The sequence below is a fragment of the Choristoneura fumiferana genome, chromosome 26, assembly GCF_025370935.1.
Source record: "Choristoneura fumiferana chromosome 26, NRCan_CFum_1, whole genome shotgun sequence".
Classification (NCBI taxonomy): Eukaryota; Metazoa; Arthropoda; class Insecta; order Lepidoptera; family Tortricidae; genus Choristoneura; species Choristoneura fumiferana.
Genome location: NC_133497.1, coordinates 5,626,125 through 5,639,319, shown reverse-complemented (window position 1 = coordinate 5,639,319; position 13,195 = coordinate 5,626,125). Strand labels below are relative to the sequence as shown.

General features: G+C 36.4%; 1 pseudogene; it reads left to right on the top strand.

The window, feature by feature from the left end:
* Positions 1-13,195, top strand: part of LOC141442977 (uncharacterized) — a 35,422-nt pseudogene that overhangs the window by 9,752 nt on the left and 12,475 nt on the right.

Sequence of the window (13,195 nt, the reverse complement as noted above, 5' to 3'; positions counted from 1 at the left end):
AAGTGAACTGTAAAGTACGCTTACGTATCTTTACAATAGACGCCAACAGTAAAACAAAATCGAATGCCTTTGGCTTTACATGTCAGAAAAGTTCTATGTTTCCACTGCTATATCTACACCCATATATAGTAAATCTTCCATTATGCATTCAAAACCATAGATAATGACCAGCAGTACGACATTGGATTGAAGGGTCCACGGAAAGAACATGTCTAGTCACTTTTTTTTTTAAATGAGATTTTAATGCCAAAATGTACCTAGAGCTCACAAAGTACTATGACTTACCATTGAATTAAATAAGTAATCTGAAAGCAATAAAAATCTATTTTTTGATCTTTTAAATAAATGGTAACCATAGTAATTGTTCGTGATGACTAACTTTCAAGCCGCTATAACTCAAAAAGTTGCTTAGGTGACTAGACACGTTCTTTCCGTGGACCCTTCATATTATGAACACGGCTGTATCGTAGCTCGCCTACGCCTCGTTTTCAATAAAACCACACTCGTGTTTTAAGGACCCCTGTTACGATACAGTTGCATAAATAACTATAAAACTCAGTCCTCTACTGAAGAGAACTTTCAAATTTATTATTAATATAGATTTAATTAAATAAAATAATAATAATAATAATAAGAAGACAAAGAAACTAACCTAAGAAAGCTTAACTAAATATTTCTATATGTTAGTATAAAAATAAAAATTATAAAAACTATATTTTTCTAGTCATATATATTCTAGCATGATGATTTTTTTGGGTAAGACCATACGCAGAACGCTTGTTCAGGTTATATATCTTTTTTACATTTGACCTTTTAAATTACGAAAGGTGTTTACAACATTAAGCGTTTACAGGCCGCCGGCGAACGGTCAGCTCAAAACACGATGACAATATTACAAGTCGGTTTAACCTTCGCCCTTTCTTGTTCAAAGTCAAGGTTGGCACAGGCATAATTTTATTTGCTCGGACCGAAGATTTGTCTAAATAACAGATGCGTCTGTTTGTTAATTGTTAAAAAGTCATATCATCAAGTGGAAAATTTAAAGATATAATTTCTGCGCGGGTGTAGTTTTGGGTATGAGGTGAGAAATGTGAATTTACTACCTCTGACTTAAAATAGTTAATTTGTGCAACAAGAGAGCACAAGTTGTTTTTNTTCACGAGTGCTAATTGAGATGAAGTTTAACTCACGATTTTATTATAATATTTACTAAATAAAGGCAATTCATTAAAGTTCATACATGTTATTACTTTCTGATTTAAAATAGTTATTTGTGCAACAAGAGAGCAAAGTTGTTTTTGTTGCGAGTGTTGATTTTGAATCCCGAGTAAGCGAAGGATTCTATAATTGAATCACGAGCGTTAGGGAGTGATTCTAGGTTAGAATCCTGAGATCAGCAAGGGATTGAAATACACGAGATGCAAAAAAACTTTGGTCTCGTGTGACACATACAATTTTTCACCTCAGCAGCGAGAACATAATTAAATGTAACATAAGAATAAAACCACATATACCTACATGTTTACAAAACAAACACATTTTTTTAAAATAGAATCCGATTATTATCAATATAATAATTACATTTAAAACCATAAAAAGAGTCCAGTAGCTACAATACAAATCGCATACTCATAACATGCAATCTTAACTTCTTGTACTAATGTCACACTTATTTTTAATACTGCAAAAAGCTCATCTCGGGTAATTGAAAAGGTTGAACAATTAAACCTTTAAATATGATTTTTATTAAGATTTCTATTACATAAACATAAATAGATTTGTTAAAAAATCATTCAATTTAACAAATAATAATTATACTGTAGAGGCAGTATACGAAATCTTTTATAAAAAAAAAACAAGAGAAGCGGCTTTCGTGCAACGAGGTTGCATACTTTATTAAAAGATGGAAAAATTTACATTTTGGAAAATATTCGATATATTTTAAATACCAAAAATTTAATTTAAGTTTGTAATCACAAATTTGATCCTATCTCTTGCTTTTTTCGAAGTTGAAGTGAAATGACAGATCAAAGTAAAGTTCACATATTTGGAATTCAGTGCGTAGACCCAACACTGTACTCAGCATTTAAAAAAAATAATTAAAAAAGTACTTTGTCTCACGGAGTGAGCAAATGCGATTTTGCTCACTGATTTCTCATAGCAAACCTGCCTATTTGAGGTGCTGAGGTGAAAATATGATTTATTTATTTATATACTTTAAATGAAGCGCAGATTTTACTGCAATTCTATTAGCTGCTAATGGGCACTTGTATTTATTGAAAGTGAAACAAGCATGCAATCCGACGATGTGGGAGCATAATGGCTATCTTATTAGCATTGCACATGACGGGAGTGGAAGCGACGGCTGCCAACTCCCGCGCCGGATTATCCATCGCGATCATCAAGGCGGCAACTCTTGATCACATTCCCTCGGATAGAGCGAAGCAATATAAATTAAGTCGTCAAAACAACTTTCACTTTTCTTGTATTTAAATTTCTACGCCTAATGTGATTGCTTTTATCATTGCGTGATTTATTAAACAAAACATATCGCCACTTAACTTATCGCTATGACGTAAAGGCAATATATAACATATTAAGCGCAGCATGCAGTTAGTCAATAGCGATAACGAGAAATGCTTTTTGTTGAATACAAGGCGATATCGGCCAATTAAGGAAGATAACATAAAACAATCTTAGTTTTAATAGGCAAAGGTTTTGGTTTTATATAATATAGGCTAAAACAAGCGCTTATCAAAGTGTAGGTAGGTTGGCTGTCGGCCTGAGAATCGGTGCGAAGGTCGTCATACCCCTTCGCCGTCACTGTTATTGTAACAATAACGTTGTACTTAAATCGGCTGGGTCATCACGGACTAACATATTGCAAAAGCGCCGGCCGTCTATCCCGCCATGCTTGTCGAAGCGACATAACTCACCGGGCTCTTGTCAGGTTGGGCTAGCACGTGATGATGGCAAGAGACCTGATGGAATGACGCTTGTCCCTTATATGATGATATATTATGGAAAGCCACATGTGTGGACACATTCGCGCTATCCCACTTTGCAAGACATCACTAAAGGCGGTAGCAGCGGCTGCAATGGCCGAAACATCAGTCTTATTTTAGGCTTTTCGACGTTTGTAAAAAATACACATAATATGTTATATTATTTCTTATGTACTTACACAAATTACTATTTCAACTGCAGTAAACGTTAGAATACCTTCTTATATATATGTAAAAATATTTCCGTATTCCTAAGTTATAAAATCGAACTAATTGACAAGATTTTTTTTAACACCTGTAAATTAAAATTACTACACGAATCGAAAGAGTTTTGCCTCCTGAACATAGGAAAATAAATGCATATAATTGAAAAAAAATATCTGAATTTGCCAACATTACCACAGAATAGATAATATGTTTCCTTTGCCTTTTTCACCAGAAAAAGGAGCTGTCATAATTTTGACAACGTCTACGTCAAATTTACGTGATCTTTTTTTTTAATAGAGACTAGACAAAAGTAATGGATCTATTGTGTTGTTTGGTAGTTTTGGAGTTATGCCCTTAGAATAAGCACATCTTAAAAAAATTGTAATAAATTAATTATAATCGTAGCGAAATTTTAAAAATATCAGCGTTTTTCTCTTTCCAAGCAGAATACAGAGAACGAATCAAATTATAGTCTTAGAAATATGAAATCCTGTCAATTGCCTTCTATCATTCCATACTATATTATATTACTACTCCATATGTCTCCAGCAGATCTCCATAAAATAAGGCCGAACGAAATGACGGTATTAAAGCAAACAAAATACACCAATCGTATCGTCGCCACATCGGTTAGCTGTCGTATTTTTCCAACTGCAAAAGCAACAGAACTCCATCTAATACGTACGGTACGACGGACAGTCAAAGAAACTGAATCCCGTGTAGGGTGAAAATTTTTCACTATCAATTTCACGTTGATTTCTTTGGTTTATGTTTGAAATGTCAACACGATATTAGCAGCAAAAAGATTCTTCACCTTAGTAGGTAGGTAGGTACGCCAATTAGTTCTTTGACCGTACCTAAGAATTGTTCCATTAAGGCGCGCTTATAGAAGAATTTTCGGGTATTTGGGGGGAAGCAGACGACGCGGTGGAGGCAATTGCGGGGCGCGTCGCGCATCTGTCACGCAGCCCGTTGACGGCCTTATTCTGTTTGTATCCGTATTCTGGTTAATGTGAATTCCGGATTTTTCCTTAAAACTATATTACACATTTTTTGGTTTAATAAAGAAAATCTTCGTTTAATATGAATAGTCTTGGTAATAAACAAATTCTTCATGCCCACAGTTTGATTTGTAACGTAGGTAATGGATAGACATTTAGACTGAATAGGTCGATAAATAGATATGACAGATGGCATGCTTTTGTTTCGGAGGCCAAGACTCTCTTTGGGTCCCTGCGCCAAATTAGTTAGTTAGATAGCTTATTAGTCTGGTCAACATTTAGGATATTTTATGTTACGGAAAATAAATATTTTTGGATATAATAAAAATTGCTCTAAATCGGATTCCGCGCGGACGCAGTCGACGGCAACAATTAGTTTTAAAATAAATTTATAGCTCTTCCAAAATTGTCTGGAGCATGAAGCGATGCTTTTCTTATTTTCATGACTTGAGAAGTATGGATATGTAGGAGAAAGTTATTTATCTTCAGTCAGAGGAGATTCCAAAGTTGATTGTCTGGAGCATGAAGCGATGTTTTCGCTATTTTCGTCGCTTGAAAAGTATAGATATGTAGAAGAAAGTTCTTTTTCTTCAGTCAGAGGAGGTTCTACAGTTATTTTTCATGAAGATTCTTTTTCCCTTAGTGGCATTCCCCGAGCTCGACGGGAATCAACAATTTCGGGTAGTAACCAGTCCATATAAAATGAAATTAGTTTGTCTTTCATTTTTTTCCCCAAAATGTATCATCTATAAGTATGATTACTGTTTTGAGGTGATGATTTTCACCACTCCACACAGCAAATATACACTGTGCTCGACACGTGACATGGAGATCTTGGATCTGGTCATACCAGTTACTATTTTTGTTAATTTCAGTAGTTTTAGTTTCCTTTTCATAATTCTACATCTGAATTTCGTTTTCTTGATACATTTTCAAGTCCATTTCTAAAGGCTACACTTCAACCGGGCACTTTATTTCACTTTACTTAAAGATGTCACATTTGGGAGAAAAAATTAAAGACAAACTAATTTCAAAATTGAAAATACAAACTGAAATATAGATGCACAGAAAACCAGAAAAATAAGACCAGCACTGGATATCGAACCCTGCTGGTGCTGTCACTGCTGGTGGACCAGCAGTGGTGTAGCGTATAGCACGCGGTACGGAATACCGAGGACCTGGGTTCGAATCCAGTGCTGGTCTTATTTTTCTGGTTTTTCTGGGCATCTTATATTTCAGTTTGTATTTCAATTTAGGTTTTACGGGATGACCGTAAGAGAAAAAAAAATGGAATGGAAATAAAAAATATAAAAAGATTCCAAAAAACCAATCTTGATTTACGTGAAGGTAAATTACAAATCGAAGTTCCTATAATAAATAAGTCGCTGATAAGGTAGGCGGTAGGCGTCGTAATGTACGGTCTGGTAACACGGACCGCATTCCAATTGCAATCCGGCTGTAAAATGGCAGAAACTACATCAGAACTGCGTAAAAACTGCACTCCGACTGCCTAAAATGGCAGTTGGAATGCAGTCCTCTGACAGTCGGTCCAGTGCTGGTGCAGTTGTACTAACTGCGCAATAACTGCATCCAAACTCCCATTTGCAGCAGGATTGCAGTTGGAGTACATGTTTTTGTCAATAATTTACTAGTGCAACCATCTTTTTTATTAAAATAATTATGTTAAAATAACTTGGCTGAATGCAAGATATTACCTTTGCCTGCAAAAAGTGAGAAAAATCTAAACTTAGATCGAAACTGTTGCATCTACTATCAGAAATGTCAGTGAAACTGTCAAGGGATCATGCAGGGCTACTACGAAACTCGAAACTAGAAGTTCGTGTCGTGCGGTCCCTCTGAACTTTATACTATTTAATACGAGAGCGAGAGGGACGGTACGATATCGAACTTCGAGTTTCGAGTTTCGTAGTAGCCGCAAGGTTCGCCGCATGTTCGCCGTGAGTAGTATAGGTATAAACGTGCCTACAAATTTGTATTGGCAGTCGCGGGTAGAATCAGTCGCAGTACGAATGTGAAATCCGCTCAGCAGGGCTGCTACGAACTCGAAGATCGTGGGTTGCGGTCCCTCTGACACTTATACTATTTAATACGAGAGCGAGAGGGAATGGTACGATACGAACTCGAGTTTCGAGTTTCATAGTAACCCGCCAAGGTTCGCCGCATGTTCGCCGTGAGTAGTATAGGTTTATACAACGTGCCTACAATTTGTATGGCAGTTGCGGTAGAATCTGGACGAAGCCGTCCGCTTCCATGAGCAGCCGAGGCCGCGCCAACCAGCTTGCGGTCGTAGTACGAATGTGAAATCCGCTCAGCAGTGCTGCTACGAAACTCGAAGATCGTGGGTTGCGGTCCTCTGACACTTATACTATTAGTACGAGAGCGAGAGGGACCGCACGACACGAACTTCGGTTTGGAGTTTTCGTAGTATCCCTGCTGACTCGGCCGACTCCGGCCGTCGATTAGTGTGTGGTAGGTACTTACCGTTAGGTAATCTAATGCTTCTCATATGTGCTCTGAGTTCACTTATGCGTTTCCTCTTTCGCTTAACTTTTAATACTGCGATTACCCATTATTTGCTCTCAAAAGTAGTACTAGCGCGTTAGAAAAATGTGCACAGGTCCGTCGTCGACTGTACACGCGTGGTACTGGCGACTGGGAAATTACTTGGCCCGCCGCGCGCGCTAGAACCGTTTTATTTTGCCAAAGACGAAATAAATTGGTATATTGATGTACTCAACCTATTGAAAATCTATGAAGCATAAAATCTACTACTAAAAACTATTTAATAAAGCAATTTTGTATTGTATTTCATAATAGTTTCATAATATTTGGTTTTAACGTGTAAATGAAGGCTCTTTTTAAAAAAAAAAAATCTATCGAGGTTTTTGTCAGCATCGTGTTTTTGATGAAGTCAAAAACTAGCTAATACACTGAAAATATCATATAAAAAAAATTGCAGTTGAAGGTATTGTGTAAGTATATTTTAAATAGTTTCTAAAAGTGTAGTTTTTCAACTACGTACAAGCGCCATTAAAAAACAAAGTCGTTCTAGTGAAATGCGTGAAATGGCTCTGTCTAACTTGACAGTTGTGTTCCAATTTGAAATTGTTTCGAAGACGTTAAAATAATAAACAAAAGGCTTTTAGGGAGGCAGGGGAGGCATGTGTAGAAACAATGTATACCTATTGCTTTCGAGCCAGTAAGAAATGGGTCGAGTCGGCATAGATAGGCTCTGGCAACGCTCGCTGATGATTTCAACGATAAATTAATCTAGCATTTCGCTCTCCGTCGATAATTTGTTTTGATTTCACGCGTGCCGCTCCATACATCTCCGCTACAGTCGTAAATATGTCTTAACTTCCTCACAAACAACGGAGGTGCCTAATTACACTAATACTTATAATTCGTGGAAGTTACTCGCTGTTCTACAGGCGCTAAGTTAATGTCAATATCTTACCCGCGCGGAAATGTTAACATAAATATATTTCACCAAACTTAATCGATGAAATGGAAAATTAACAGGAAAATTTCACTTTTCTTGTTCACAAACGGACGTTAGCTAATTTTCGTACAATGCTAGAATGCAAACGACCTCATTTTATGGTTCTTTGTATCGTACGGGAAACAGTTGCATGCTGTAAAATTTTTGGCAATCGATTTAATAACTCTAGTATGTTTTTGAACACACTTCATTTAAGACCGTGTTACTAAAACTACAAGCCGTAAATTTCATTAGGTATTTCTATACCTATACTTACCTACGTTACGAAACACATACCTATTTAAGTTTGCTAAAAAAACCGCAAGATAATTTACCTAATAAGTAACCATTCATTTTTTTACTGGCTGCTGCCAACGCCACGACCTAACGAAGATGTTGACTGTTGGTTGTTTTTATTCATGTAGTTTATGTCAACTTTATTTCCGGAACAATAAACTGATTCTTAACAGTTATCTCTCTTCTCTAGTATAACGGTTGCTAAATATTATTGACACATGCCACTTTTTATCCCGGGTGAGAGAGATATTCCCGTATAAATTAAAGTAAATTAAAACGTCTTTAAGTATGCACAGTCCGCAGTAGGTATGCTAGAAGTGTTAAAAATGATGTAAAAAGTTGTGATTGACCGAATTTTATGTGTCATTTTAAAACTACGGTAGAAAACATGCAGTTACTTTGCCAGATAGTAAGAAACATAACAACCATACGCTGCCTGTACTAGTGGGTTTTCATGTTTGGTGCTAACCCAGCAAGAATAACTTAATTAGAACAGGCAATCAAAAAGAGTACTTTTTTTTAAGTAGCCTGTATAGTGTCCCACTGCTGGGCAAAAGCCTACATTAAAAATGAATACATTATTAAAAAAATACAAACATTGGAACTACAAACATAAACATTTTGAAGTCGGTTAAAAATAAAGAAAAGAGAACAACTTGACAAAGTGAGTTTTCTGATAACATATAGGCACAGAGCTTTCCAAATCAAATAAGCTTTACATACTCTACCATTCCCCTGCGACGTTGATGGATGCACGCATGGTTTATTTACGTAACATACTGTTCCTTCAGCATCAGATCATTTTTAATCATCAATTTAACTTTCATGAAGACAGTGTTGATGAAAATAAGTGTATAAATAAATAGTTAAAAATGGTGGATAAATTTTCTTAAATAATTGAAACTGCACCTTTATTTATATGACAATGTCCTTTCATAACCTATTATAAAACACTTATGCGGTACTTAAGTTAAGTTGTTTTTATTGGATGTGTTAAAAATGGTAACAGCAGTAGATTAAGTAGACAGATTTTTAGACCACTTTGTCCATCACTACAAGAACACGTATGGCGTGATGTTCCTACAACTTCGTGCAGAAACATGGTCGAGAATTCAATTTTAGCATAAGGGCTAGGCTAAATAGAGGACGAAGGAAGAGTTTACAAAAACAAAGCACTAAGTATATTTTTAGCACACTTTCGTACTACCTCAATAAACAATGAGTCACCTTAAGCAATTAGCCTAATCATCTTTACCTATGTGTAGTAGCCACTGACCACCGGACAGACTCATTCCGAACTGTGGGGCGGCGCGGCACCGGTCTTTGTTCTCGCCGCCCGAGCCGCCGCGCCGCACGATCAATATCCGTTCTACACTCTTGACATCAAAAACAGGTGGCCGCCCCTGCCTCATTTTAATGAACATTCCGTCGAAGTCATTTTTTTAATTAATTATTATCTTATCTCCTGCTTTCCAGTAGTTTTTAGGCGCTAATTACTAAAAGCTTCTTTAATTAAGTACTTATACTACGATTACATTCACAAGGTACACGGTGGGACGATCACAAGGGGAATTGGGTGGATCTAACGGATCCTCCACCTTGATTCTGATTATAATTCAGAAACGGATATAGGAGGTATATTCACTGAAGCGCCATACGTTTATGTAAATATTCTACCTCGCGGCCGTCGCGGTGGCAAAGGAGAAAACTTTTTCATACTGATCTTATCACCTACCTACTCATAAACTAGGCCTAAAAAATTTTTGTGGACAAGTTATTGCGAATAATATTAATATAATATGTATTCCTATCCTTGCTAATACATATAAGAAATGCGAAAACAACTCTGTCTGTCTATCTGAAAGTTCTTCACATTTAAGCTGCTAAATTGACAAAGATGACGTTTTATATGGAGTTAGTTTAAGGCGTGGGAAAGGACATAGAATACCTAGTGTAATAGTTCAGGGTTAGATATATAAACGAATTCTTCATAGACGGAATCGCGGGCAACAGCTATGTAATATAAAACAGAGACGACTGGATGAATACAACCTAACGGTTAACGAATCTGACTACAAAAGAGGTTCGATCCCTGACCAGGTTAGATATTTGTATGAAAACTAAATAATAACGTTTATGCTAGAGTCTTATACTCATCAAAAGTGCCTACGGATATTTTTACCCCTAAACAGTAGTTACATAGAAACGAGATAAATCGCTGCTGAGTCAAACGGATAAATAATCTGAATAAATAAATATTATTATTAAAACATCAATTTTAGTCTAGGGTAATGAATTTGCAAGACTTTTTATATGTATATTTAAATATGTATTTATCAATACATATAAATAGGTACTGTAGGGACTAGGCTGTATACCGCTGGCAGGTGGTGAAACTGACCACCTGGCAGGCTAGATTGACTGTATTATGTATAATGGTAGTATTTTTATATGTACATATTGTATGTTTCTAGAATTTGACTTTAAAAAGACGATTGACAGCGGTATACATGCCGGAGCACAGATTGCTCCCGACAGCCTGAGTGGCTGGAACTATCTATGTAATCTAATTATAAATCCTACAATAAATCAGAATACTGAAGAAATATCCCTTTTATTTGAACTGAGTTTAACGTCACGCGCGTAGATCCCCATTACCTAAGCTCTTACCAAGTTACAGTCCCCACAAGTGGTGGAGTTAGGCGCGGTCGGTGTACTTTTTATGTTTCAGCTATCGCTTCAGAGGACGACGGAGTACCGCAGTGATACCAGCGGTATACAGCCTATAGTCCCTACTGTACCTATGTCAGGGTTTCTCAAACTTATGGCGCTTCTTCTACTTATGACCTGCCATAAAAGAAAGTAATAAAATTGACTGTTGGAGAAACTAAGGTTATTTTTATTTCAATCATCATCATAATATATAATGCACCTATATTATTTATTATTTATTGCAATAAAAGGTAACAAATATAGATAAGAATCGTCTTGCCAACGAAAATACAAACTAAAAACAAACAACAACAAATAAGTAAACTTTGGAGTTGAAATATAAAATACAAAAAGACTCCAAAAACCAATCTTAATCATCTTGCCAGTCTTGCAGCCACCATCACGTAAACCTTGTCGCGAACCCCCTACCGTCGAATAGCGAACCCCTAGGGGTTCGCGTACCCCATTTTGAGAAACCCTGACCTATGTTTATCCATTATCTAATACCCATAGGATTACCTACAAGCTTTGCTTAGATTGGTACTATGTTAAGTGGTGTAAATGGCTCCATGGTGTTCATTTCTCGAGGTTTCAGGCATTGAGCCGAAAATATTCGTAACTAAAACTTGTCATAACTTACCTAACACAAAGTTGACGATGATCAGTTAAGTAGCTGAAACACGAGTCAAAATCTTAGCAAAGCTATTATAAACTGTAGTACAGTCGAGTTCATAAACTTGTGAGCAAAAATTTGATCAAATATATCTGAACACGACTCTATTGTTAACGGCGTAGAAGCGTGTTCAGATATTTTTGCTCACAAGTTTATGAACTCGACTGTACTTTGTCACAACTACGACTACCATAGTTACGCTTCGCTTCATTACCACCAACCGAATAAAAACGAACTTGCTCGCTAATGAATTGCTTTTATGCAATGAAACAAGCATATTTGGCGAAACCACTGTATGAATAATTCTGTAGGTACACAATATGCTAATTTTATTTTGCTTACGTGTCAGGCACCGTGGCTAAGGAACAAAGTGAGACTTATTTACAACCTAATTTGAACGAAATATAGCTTTAGTTGGCTAAGCTGCTCAGTTTTGAGAACATTTCCAATATAATAAAAAAATTACGAAAGCAACGACACTTGGTGGATTGATAACCAAGGGTGGAAAGTGACCCATTTCACCCGAGATATTTCTGGCGCTCGAACGAAGTGAGAGCGCCAATAGTTCAAGGGGAAATGGATAATTTCACTCGAGTTAGACACTTTACTTTTCATTTCGACTGCGAGGAAAGAAAAAAGTGAGAATAATAATAAATTGAATTTACTTATATCCAACCTACAACGGTACCTTTTCTACTCGCCACTTGCCATAAAAGAAAATCGAGTTGGTCACGACCAAAGAGCTTATATACAAAACTGGAGGTGAAACGCCGAACGAAGAAGTTTGACCTTTATTACTTATTTATATATTCCATCTCTTTCTTAACCTAACTAAAGAAAGAGATGGAATATGTTCGTGACGTAATAAAAATCAAATTTCTTGTGTGTTGTAAAGTACAATTCAATAGAATCTGTCAATTTTCTACATATTTAAGACACCCTATCGTGGGCACACTTGATTATATATGTCCCTGTTGTTGCAATTATCATCTAAAAGGAATCAAAAAAGTATAATAGTCACATCACAAAGCCTTAGGCAGCCCGGTGTTTATATTAGTAGGCTGGAAGTGTCTACAGGATTGTCAGATTCTATTGAATTGGAGTTTATATAAGCTCCTTGGTCACGACGTGCATCTAGATGGCCATGCCGAAACGTGAAAAAAAAGTGTCATTGACGTAACTTTCACCGCTAGAGGCGCTAGTGAGCGTGAGGTCTCCGAAATGTCAAATCTCATAGTTTTTGGGTGAGCTACGCGGGGTTTATTTAGAGTTGGAATAATTTTGTGAATATTTTGCATTACCTGAAATTAATTATGGCAATTATGCGTTACGGAGCAATGAATGTCTGTGTTTGGAGACAGTTTTGTCTTTCGGAAACTTTTGTCCTCTCCTTTTTTCCGAAAAAAAAACGGGAGTACGCAACACTGTGGTTGCTCGATATTTTTATGGTACGGTTTTAAGGTGTATTAAATATGATTTTAAGTAAACTTTGTTTGCACGCCCGTAATAACAGACTTTGAAAGCCACATTTAAAACCTCACGCAACAGTGGCGCCATCTAGAAAGTCAAAAAACGATAGCCCCCATTATCTTCGACTCCTTTGCTAATCGAAAAATTAAAAAAAAATACTTTCCACCCTAGAGATGAAAACACAATTTTCCACCCATGAAAATTAATCTTTCCGAACAGGAGAGATGAAAAGTTAAGTTCTTTCTTTGAAAATATTATGAGTTTACGTAGCTCTTTGATTAAGAACTTGTGAACTTTTTATTTAATTTTCGGTACAAAATAAGTAAGT